At 47.4% G+C, this 10322-nt stretch overlaps 2 long non-coding RNA genes across 3 annotated transcripts; one reads left to right on the top strand and one right to left on the bottom strand.

Moving 5' to 3' along the window:
* Positions 1-2039: 2039 nt before the first annotated feature.
* Positions 2040-7730, bottom strand: LOC147578149 (uncharacterized). 2 transcript variants are annotated; one of them, XR_015254847.1, is made up of 3 exons: positions 5864-7730; positions 4234-4280; positions 2040-3096 (listed from the first exon to the last, which is right to left on the bottom strand). It is a non-coding gene; the product is annotated as an uncharacterized LOC147578149 (long non-coding RNA). The 2 variants fall into 2 exon arrangements; XR_015254846.1 differs by having other exon boundaries at positions 2040-4280.
* LOC147578148 (uncharacterized) lies at positions 5879-8036 on the top strand. Its single transcript, XR_015254848.1, has 2 exons — positions 5879-6672; positions 7534-8036. It is a non-coding gene; the product is annotated as an uncharacterized LOC147578148 (long non-coding RNA).
* The last annotated feature ends 2286 nt before the right edge of the window (positions 8037-10322 follow it).

Here is a 10322-nt window from a genome sequence, read left to right as displayed (position 1 = left end):
CGTGTGCCATACCAAAATCCTGGTGAAATGGCGAAAAAGATGAAGTGACAAGTTCGTGCCCGAATCTTGCACTTTCCCCCTGCCACATGTCAGTGTGGACGCCATTAAAGAGCCGGACTGCTAAAATCAGGAAGGAAGGGAGCCCTTTGCTCTCAGAACTAAGGCAACGGTGCCACCGGGGCTAGTCATGAAGCAGAATCTCTCCAGGGGAGGAGCAAAGTGACACCAAAAGGTCCAGGTGGCCCTCCCCAAGCCTGGGGCTGTTGCCCTTGGGACATTCCCGGCAGAAGACCCATTTTCGCAAATGTCGAAATTCCGGCCCCAGACGCTCGCTAGGCCAAGATACACCCTACATAAGTTACTGGCTATTTCAATTATTCAGGTTATCATCTCTGTTCTCCTTTTGCCCCTGACTTTCTCAGTGAATGACTGTATAAACCTACTGCTCTCTAAAGACCTTCAAAGCGTTTACACGTACACAGTGTATCTGAAGAGGGCCAGAGAAGTCCAAAGAAGAGAACTTGCTTTCCTCATTCTTTAAAAAACATATCCTGGGGCGCCTGGGTGGCGCAGTCGGTTGAGCGTCCGACTTCAGCCAGGTCACGATCTCGCAGTCCGTGAGTTCGAGCCCCGCGTCGGGCTCTGGGCTGATGGCTCAGAGCCTGGAGCCTGTTTCCGATTCTGTGTCTCCCTCTCTCTCTCTGCCCCTCCCCCGTTCATGCTCTGTCTCTCTCTGTCCCAAAAATAAATAAACGTTGAAAAAAAAAAAAATTTTTTTAAAAACATATCCTGTATCACTTGGCTGAAATTTACATCGGGAGGAAAAAAATAAAAAATAAAAAGAATCTCACAGTTTCTTTCTTCTGCTTTTCGGGGGAGGGGGTGGCATTGGCTGTCTACGGCTGAGCCCACAGTTGTACATGAAAGTTAATATTTCCAGGGCCCTGCGTGGGATACCTTTCCCAGAATTCATGTTCTCAATGGGAAACTGAAATAGCGCGTGAGAGTTACCCTAAGTAGATTTAAATAATTAAATTCAAAAATTCTCAAACCACTTGCTGTTTCAAATTTATTTCTTTAATAACAACTCAGACTCAGCAACAGACTGGATTAAGATTTCATTTATTCGAAATTTAAGGTATATCCAGCCCTGGGTGTTGTTTTTAAGTATTTAAGGGGAAATTTGTGCGTGGTGAAAATGAAGAGGCTGTAGCATTATAAATTCATTTCCTCTATTAGAAGCAGGGCCCCGCCTGCACGCCGCAGCTGTTCGGGGAGGTAGTCCCGGCAGGCTGAAGGGCGCGCCGCGGAGCAGACGACCCTTTGTTTCCCCACGAGGGGAGATTTGGCCGGCCCCACACCCTCAGCAACAACTATTTCCTCAGTGGCGCCAGGCAGTTGGGCAGAATCATCTGGGGTGGTTTTCATGTGGCAAAGCAAAGCATCCTCTGGGATTCCAGAGAGACTTCTGAGGATCCATTTTCATCCGTGACCTCAAATCATGCCTGGTACCGGGCACAGAGGACGGGAGACCACGGTGGCCTGAGCCGAGTTCGCTGACCTCTGGAATAACCCGCCCCGATACAGGCGGCAAGGCAGAGAGCGACTCGGAAAGCAGGTGTTACATCGCAGGTAACAGCCCCACGGTACTTACTATTCATGCTAACAGTTTTACAAACAAGTGAGTTTCTTATACATTCATCGCCACCCCCAGGCATTCATATTCTTTTTAAGTACGGAAACCTTAATTAGATTTTGACCACAGACCCGGATTTGACTTACCCTGACAGGGTTTCCATTAGTGTAATCTGTGGGGGAATTCACTGTTTTAACATCTGTGTGCCTGAGGCCTATCTCACATTTACTGCAAAACTCTGAAAAGCCTCCCTTGTATGGCTGTATGTTTCCTCATGCTCCCAATTTCACAGAAGTCATTTCAGCACCAAACGGTAATTAGCAAAGGGATGGGCCTCAGCTGACATGAATGCAATTTATTGTTTTCCACGAGGCCCTGAACCAAGCAAACAAAGAACACAGTCTAGCTGTCTGGCATTTTATTAACTTGTATTGTGCAGTGCACCTTACTGAAGGGAGATCTTCGGGAGAAATTCAGCAGTTTGTGTGTGGCAACACGCAGACTTTGGAAGAATATTCATTTCGGTTCAATTAGGCAAGTTTTGTGGTACCTCAGTCTGTAATATAGGACAGCCACTTTTATAATTATCTTCCATATTAACTTTATCATCGCCAGACTTTTGCATAAATGCAACCTTTCATCTTTAAAATGCCAACACTTCTTCAATTTTGGCAACCGTACAGCACTGCTAATTATTTGCTCATTATGTGTGGTTAACTGATGAATCATTAATAAATGAATGAATGGCTAATATATTTTTATGGTAATTGGAGATATAACTGATTGCAGACTTCCTTAGCTTCTCAAAACGGCACTGAATGAGCAGTGGCTGCCTAATTGTTTACAGATGATATTTATGCCCCCACCCAGTGTTTCCCACAGTTGTGGTTTATCACTGGCATATTCTCATCAGTCCAGGGTGGCGGCTCGCCGAGGACCAGTCTGGGCAGAGGGGAGTGGGCAGCTGCATAACCGTGCTTCCTTCCCTTGTGTTTCTGTCACCTCGTTTGTCTCAGCTCAGCTGACACGTAGCCATGTATGGGCCTCAGGGCCACTTGCTAGCAATTCGAAGACTTCTCTTCTCCTGCGCGTCGGCGGGGCCACGGCCACAACACTGCTGTGGTTACCCCTAGTCAACAACATATAAAGAGTTGGACGCGGACACGGGACCACGCACGCCATCCAACCGCCACTTGCCTTGGCTGGCACGCCCCGAGGAAAGGTGTGGCCAGTGGCCACGCAGCCTGGCGTCTCTGCGGATGAGGAGCCGAAAGAGACCCTTTACAAAGTTTGGTTACAAGCCTGCAGTTCAGTTTGCACCACCGACAGAAGTCCAGAAAATAAAATGGACCGGAGATGCTCCACTCCGTTCCCTGACTCGCCGTTCGTGGCTGGTTAATGGGTTTGGAGGCAACTGCTGTGTTACAAAAATTGTATCCATCGTGCACCTCCGTCACCACCTATAGGTTAAAGACAAAGAGTCTGCATTTGTCGACGATTCTCGTGAAAATGAAAGATAGAATACTGGCCAAATAAGGCTTGTTTAGCTTTATACAAACAGACGGAAGATCAAGTTAAAAATGCAAAGGAGATTACCAATTCTTAATTATAATTATTTAACCAGGTGGGTAGTTTCTCCTAATGAACATTTCCATGAAAACAGAATAACTAATGACAGTCTTAAAGAAGCCTTTGTCTTTCCATGTACTAATGATCACATTTATAAATATGCAGCAAGGCCCCCGTGTACATTGCTAATGATAAGTAATTAAGCACCAGGCGTGGGAAGCCAGTGAAAAGGGTCATGTTAATGCAAGAGAGGAAATTAAAAATGCAATAAAATAAGTTGCCTAGAAAAGATTAAATAAACTTCTGGCTTCTCCTTCCAGAAAGAAAAGAACGGTTCCCCATTCTCACAGTAATGCCGTGTCAAGCCATTCAACAGCTGGTTAGAAAGTCAGACAGTACGGGTGTCAGCCTGCTCACTGCCCCCATCCCCATTTTATCCTACTGGTTTGCAGGCAGGGGGTGTGGCTTCAAAGGGCACTTGGGTCACTGGAGGAGGAAAAAGGACCCCTACAAAAGGCAGGGGTCGGCCAGCAAGGACGGACACCTGCCACTGTGCAATTAAACTGAACTTTGTTGTTATTGCTGATACACCACTTGCTTATGAAACCATACGGACCAGCCTGGGTTTTTCTCATCTTTTAGATGGCAGAGAGGACAAGCAGGCTGACTTTTCCAACACAGTAGAATAACCTCGATCTCTCTTCACATCGTCTGGTTCCCCACCAGACCCCAAGCTCCTGGAAGATGAGATCATGACTCTGTGCAAGTAGACTCTGTATCCCTCACACCTAGCACTGCACCACACATACACTGAGTGCTTAATAAATGCTGGTTGGATAAGTGAATGAATGAGTGTTCAGAATAGAGCGTCTCTAAGCCAAGTTAGCAGTTTGTGAGAGAGTCCTTTAACATCACTCCCAGACCAAGCAGCCCTGCCACAGAAAAACACTTGGGCCCCGTGGAAAGATGTGACACATTTCCCTCTTATTCAGGTCCTGAGAAAGGCACCCGTTCTTTCTTCCATGTACCATCCCCAAAAGGAACAGAAATGTGAGGCTTCAACAAAAAAATCAGTCTTTGCAAAACAAATCATACAGTTGGCATGAAACTCCTGGTTGGTGATTGAGTGGGAATCCCAGCATTTCCGTTAAGCATTAAAGACACACAGAAGGGGGGGGGGAGGGGAGAGGCACCTGGGTGGCTCAGTCAGTTAAGCAATCAACTTCAGCTCAGGTCTTGATCTCTCTGCTCCTGAGTTCAAGCCCCCTGTCAGGCTCTGTGCTGACAGCTTCAGATCCTGTCTCTCTCTCTCTCTCTCTCCCCACCCGTACCCTGATCGAACTCTCTCTCTCTCTCTCAAAAATAAAAACACTAAAAAAAATTTTTTTTTAATAAAAACGGGGAGAAAACACAGAATGAGTAAGTGGACTTCTTGGCCAAAGTAACAGGACTCGTATCTGGATCTCCAACGCTCTTAAATAAGGGCAATTTGGGTTCTTTTTTAAAAGTGTCTTAGTGGGACACCTGGGTGGCTCAGTCGGTTAAGCGGCCCACTTCGGCTCAGGTCATGACTTGGCTCAGGTCATGATCTCACGGTCTGTGAGTTTGAGCCCCACGTCGGGCTCTGTGCTGACCGCTCAGAGCCTGGAGCCTCTTTCAGATTCTGTGTCTACCTCTCTCTGACCCTCCCCCGTTCATGCTCTGTCTCTCTCTGTCTCAAAAATAAAGAAATGTTAAAATAAAAAATAAATAAAATAAAAGTGTCTTAGTGAAGCTCTTAAGCCACTGAAGATTTTTTTTTTCTTTCAAACATTTCAAACTCGCTGATTTCCAGTCTCTCAAGGCTTCCACATTCCCTAACTCTTCTTTCTGGTTAATCCCTCAGCGAAGGCAATCTAATTTTCTGCCGCTGCAGTCCAGGGTTAACAAGAAGGCAACCTTGATCTGAAGAAAACAGCAGCGGCAAACAAAAATTAAACCGTGGTTGGATATTTTGGGTAGTGTTTCCTTTTCCTCCCCCAACCCCCCCCCCCCCCCCCCCCGCCTCTCTTTTTTCTTAAACGAGTTCTAAGAAGCGAGTCACAAGGCAGAAAATCCAAGGCTTGGATCTTCCCGGCCTGTTTTAATATTCCTTCTGAATTCAAATGAACCATTTCCTTTTACATAAAATCTTCGACAAGGCCACACTTCTTTTGTTATCAGAGCGTTGTCATCGGCAAGCCTGCTCGGCTCTCATAAAGGCAATTTAGTACCTGACGCGCGCGCGGGCCTAGATGGGCCTCGCAAATAAGGGGCTCCCGGGGCGCGGGGTGGGGGGGGCGGACCCCGGGGAGGCCGGCCGGCTGCGGGGACACCTAAGGCGCGCCTTGCATCAACTTCTCAGGCGGGGCCTCGGTGTCTCGGGAAAGTCCGGCCCGCGGCAGGGACGCTCGGCAAGCGCATCCTGACCCCCAGCGGCCGGCCCCGTCATCGGACCCACGCTGGTTCCCACTCCTGCGGCTCCCCGCGCCCCCGGGCCCCCTTCGCTTTAATTGACAATTAAAGCAAACTTCAGTTCTCACAGAATCAACCGGGTGAAATTTCGCAACGCGAGTTGCACAACTCCATTCCCTCGAAGCAAAACCGGCAGTTTTTCCCCCCCGAGGTTTCACTCCACACCTCTGCGTTGGTTGCTGAACTTCCCCCTCGAGTTTCTCTTCCCACACACACCGCTTTATTTCAGAGGCAGCCATGGAGACGGTTTCGGTATGTTTCTGGGGGTCCCCGCCTCGTGCCCGGCCCGGTGCTGAGCTGGCGGTGCCGCGACGCCCCGGTGCGATCGGGCACGTTTCCGAGCGGAGCGCGGCGCCCACCCCCAGCCCGGAGGGGTGGGGGCGCTTGTGGCTCCTGCCCGGCCGCCGCCGTCATCACACAACCCGGATAAGGCTTCCTGGCCTGGAACGACACGCAGTCACCAGGCCGGTGGTAGGGGTGCCCGACTGAGCAAGCAAAAGTGTGGCAGGCTGCGGCTCGTCGTTATACTAAAAAAATATTTGTTGTTTATCTGAAGTTCAGATTCAACTCGGGGTTCTCTATTTTATCCGGCAACCTCACCTCCTCGTTTGGTGGTTGTATTACTGACCAGCTGCTGACCAGACCCTTGGATAGTCCAGGGGGCCTGTGTGCCCCCTAAGAATTGAGCAAGGATATATACACATATATTTATATTTGTATATTTGTATATTTGAAAAAAATATGTATTTTTTTCAACCGTAGAAAAATAGAATGGGGTTCTAGAACCTCTCTGGAGGATCGGACCTCCCTGGGCATCGGCCCATGTCTCAGACTGTTAGTCCTCCCCCCTCCCCCTCTCTTCAGAGGGGAGGCAAGCCCCTGTCCTGAAGGGTCTCTTTCCCACAGTCAGCCTTCCAGAGAATCTGCCACCCGAATCCTTGGCCGCAGATGTTGAAACAAAAGTCATAAACAAGGTAATTTTAGGGGATACTAGATTAAACCGCAGCTTGGTCTTTAAGGGTTAGAAGTGCCTACATTCTCAACTGCCGTTTGTATCCACTGAAATGCTAAAAAGTTCAAAAACCGAGTTTTGGATTACTGTTATCTGTCTGCCATTAAAAAAAAAAAAAGAAGGCTATAGCCTTGGGAATACTGTACGTATCTGTTACCAACAACTCTGAAAACCACCTCTGCGGGCTTGTCAGTTAAACCAAATGTTAAATGGAAAATATTTGGCGGGATTCAAAATTAGACCCACACACATTACTTACAGATGTTTCCATGAAAAACACTTGAAACTGAACCACACCAAGCAATAAACCCCACAATGGTGTATTTTTTATACCCCAAGTTAATTTTTATTATATAAGTAGCCATATGAAGAAGGTATTGCATACTGCTTAAATTAAATACGGAGGAATGAAATCAGCAGTATCCCTTTACAGCATGTGGCCCAGCAAATCAAATTACAAAGCTTTCCACATCTCATTAACCGCAATGAGTACAGTGAGTTTTCTAATAAGTCACATCTTTTTCATGTGAGTGGGGAGCAGTGACTTATTGTAAGAATTCACAGGATGACCCTTGTGCTGAAATTAAGAACTAATCTAAAACGGGCAGGGTCATCTGGTCAGGACTGATCATGACATTTCCTCATTATTGTTTTAGTTGGCATTGAAGCATATGTTTTCCCGGTGCCCCAGCTGAAAAATGCCTTTGATGATTTCACTGACAGCAAATAACCCACACACTGCCATTTAATGAGTTCAGGCAGGATTAGCTGACAATAAAGAATATAGTATAAATGTTTTTATTAGAACTGATTTATTTTTTAGCTGCAAGAAGAAGAAGAAGAAGAAGAAGAAGAAGAAGATGTCGCGTGGAAATGCTGAGCTGACTTCCCCTTGGGATGGCCATGGTGGCAATGGTGCTGCACGTAAAAGGCAGGAGTCGTACTGCGAGCCCAGGCCTGGCCAAGACCGTGCCTTTGGGCTGCAAATGGTGAAAGGAAAACACCAGCTGGAACCCACACTCAGATGTCGGGTTCCTTCTTTGCACAACAAGGAAAAAAAACACTTCTACAATTGCTCATCATGTGGCCTTTGGCTGAGATGAATTACCAATTTACAACCTCTTGTGTTTGGAGAGAAGCAAACTGTGCTCTTCCGAGGCAAGAATCAGGAACCTAAAAATCATTCAAACCTTCTTGTTTATAAGGCCAGAGTGAGGCCAAAAATCCATTTCCTTCTGTGCTCTAAGCCCTTTCAATGACGAGTTTCTCACCATCTGCACTAATAAATATGGACTGGTGTGTGTATAACCATGCACGGAGGAGAAAGGAAGAGTGAAAGGAGTTTAAATGGTTGCAAATTGCTCTCCTGCTGAGATAACAGCAGTTTGCATGTGAGCCTCAGTTGTTACACATTAAGAATGGGCATTTGGCTTCTTTTCACACAGCTGTGAGAGAAGGGGTAGGTTTCCACCAGCGAGAAAAGAGGTCTGTTCTTAGGCAGACAGGCTTGCTGGTGGCATCTTGCCCAGAAGCTCTTTCTTCCCAGCTCCAACTGTGGGGACTGGAGACAGGATACGCAGATAAGTCCCGGAGCTGGGAGGGAGGGGATCTTTGGGACCGGTGAGGTGAGCCCTGAGATGGGGACCATTCACCCCAAACCTCAGCAGAGACCAAAGGTATCAAAACGGAGGCAAGGCCAGACAGTTGATGTAGCCAGCATGTAAGAAAGTGATCCTTGGGGCACCTGGGTGGTTCAATTGGTTGAGAGTCCCTTCGGCTCAGGTCATGATCTCACAGTTCATGAGTTCGAGCCCCACATCAGGCTCACTGCTGTGAGGTAAGAGCCTGCTTCTGATTCTCTGTCCCCCTCTCTCTCTGCCCCTCCCCTACTTGTGCGCTCTCAAAAATAATGAATAAACATTTAAAAAAAAAAAAAAAGAAGAAAGTTATCCTTGAGGTCAAGGTGGACTGCTGGAAAGATCTGAAAGTTTAGGCACAAGTGGACATAGGATAATATGTCCCGGGAATATGCAAAAAAACACCATTAAGAAAATGGTGTATGGGGTAGCAGGGCCTGGCAGGGAGGGCAGCATAGGAAAGGCTCTCACGGCTGACTGAGACTCAGAGGTGTCCTCCCAAACAGAAAGAAGTGACTCCTTGTTCGCAACATAATGTAGTGTGCAATTATGGGAGCTTCCAAGAGACTGCCCGGTGAACTACGGAAGAGTCACAGGAGTGGAAAAGCAGCCACGTAAAAGTGCTCCCTGAACATCTGTCCATCAGAAAGTGCACTCTCGGTGAATGCTAAGGAGCATGAAAAGACCCTTCAGTCCAAACACCTAAATACATCCTCCAACAGAATGCAGACTGCTCCCAAACGGGAATACGGAACCCGAGTCTCATACCTCCCCTCTTGGGCGATGAGAATGTGCGGGAAGAGGACCGTAGGAAGCAAGGGAGACTCTGAAGCACTGCGTTCAAGGGAGGAGACAGAGAGCAGGAACTGGAACTGAAGCAGAGGGTCAGCCACTGAGCCCAGGCTACAGTGGGATCAGGTTTGGAAGATGGGCGAGAAAGATCACTCACTAAGGAGGGGAGATGCTTAAGAAGCAGAGCAGCTATGGCTCGAATGCCTGGGTGGCTCAGCCAGCGAAGCAGCCGACTCTTGATTTCAGCTCAGGTCATGATCTCAGGGTCGTGAGTTTGAGCCATGCATTGGGCTCTGCACTGGGAGTGGAGCCTACTTAAAAGAAGAAAGTAGAAGAAATAAAAAGAAAGAAGACGACGAAGAAGCAGCAGCAGCTATGGCTGGGAAGGGAAGGAGCTGTTAAGGGTGCCAAGCCTTCAGCAACACCCAAGACAAAATGCTGAGGTGGGGTGTGGGGGAGTTAAATACAATCCTTGGTATTAAACACAATCCTCCTCACCCAATCCCTGGCGAGAAGGAATTCGTAGTTACCACCCAAAGCAACTGTTCAGGAAAACGGTATGCGGTTTACCTGTGGTTTCTTCTACGTCTTCAAAATGAAACCCGTATTATCATCTAATTTCACCCTTCAGTTATAATGGAAACTGCCAAGCACTTGGTTACACAGACCCTGGCTACTTAACTAGAACCTAGACGAGGACAATCCCTGCGTATTGCTAGGTAACAATAACAAACTAACTAATATTTGCACAACTTTACAGTTTACAATGTGTTGTCATAACGCTTCTCATTTGCCCTTCATTACTTTGCTCTGAAAGAGGCAACTTGGCCGTAGCTAGGAAGTAAAAGAGCCAGATCTCAGAACCTGAGTCTTCAGATGCCAAGCCTGGTGTAATTTTTATTACAGCAAATAGCTTTTATGTACTATTAAGATAACACAAAAATGCTCTGGCTGTCTGAGGAAATATCCATGTTCTGCTCTTGAGAGACTGCATTCAGGGCTTGAGGCAAAGTTCTCCAGAAGAATCCACCCTCTCCTAAGTTCCCTCAGAATGCCTCTAAATCTAATGTATGCGATGGTCTGCCTTTATTCCTCCCTGACTGGCACAGACAGGACAGTCTTGCCAAGATGGCATCCTTAAGACAGATGATTGGTAGGACATTCCCCTCACCCCACCCTTGGT

Source organism: Puma concolor, chromosome C1 (genome assembly GCF_028749965.1).
Source record: "Puma concolor isolate L17-30 chromosome C1, mPumCon1.1.hap2, whole genome shotgun sequence".
Classification (NCBI taxonomy): Eukaryota; Metazoa; Chordata; class Mammalia; order Carnivora; family Felidae; genus Puma; species Puma concolor.
This window is presented reverse-complemented; position numbering and strand designations above follow the sequence as displayed.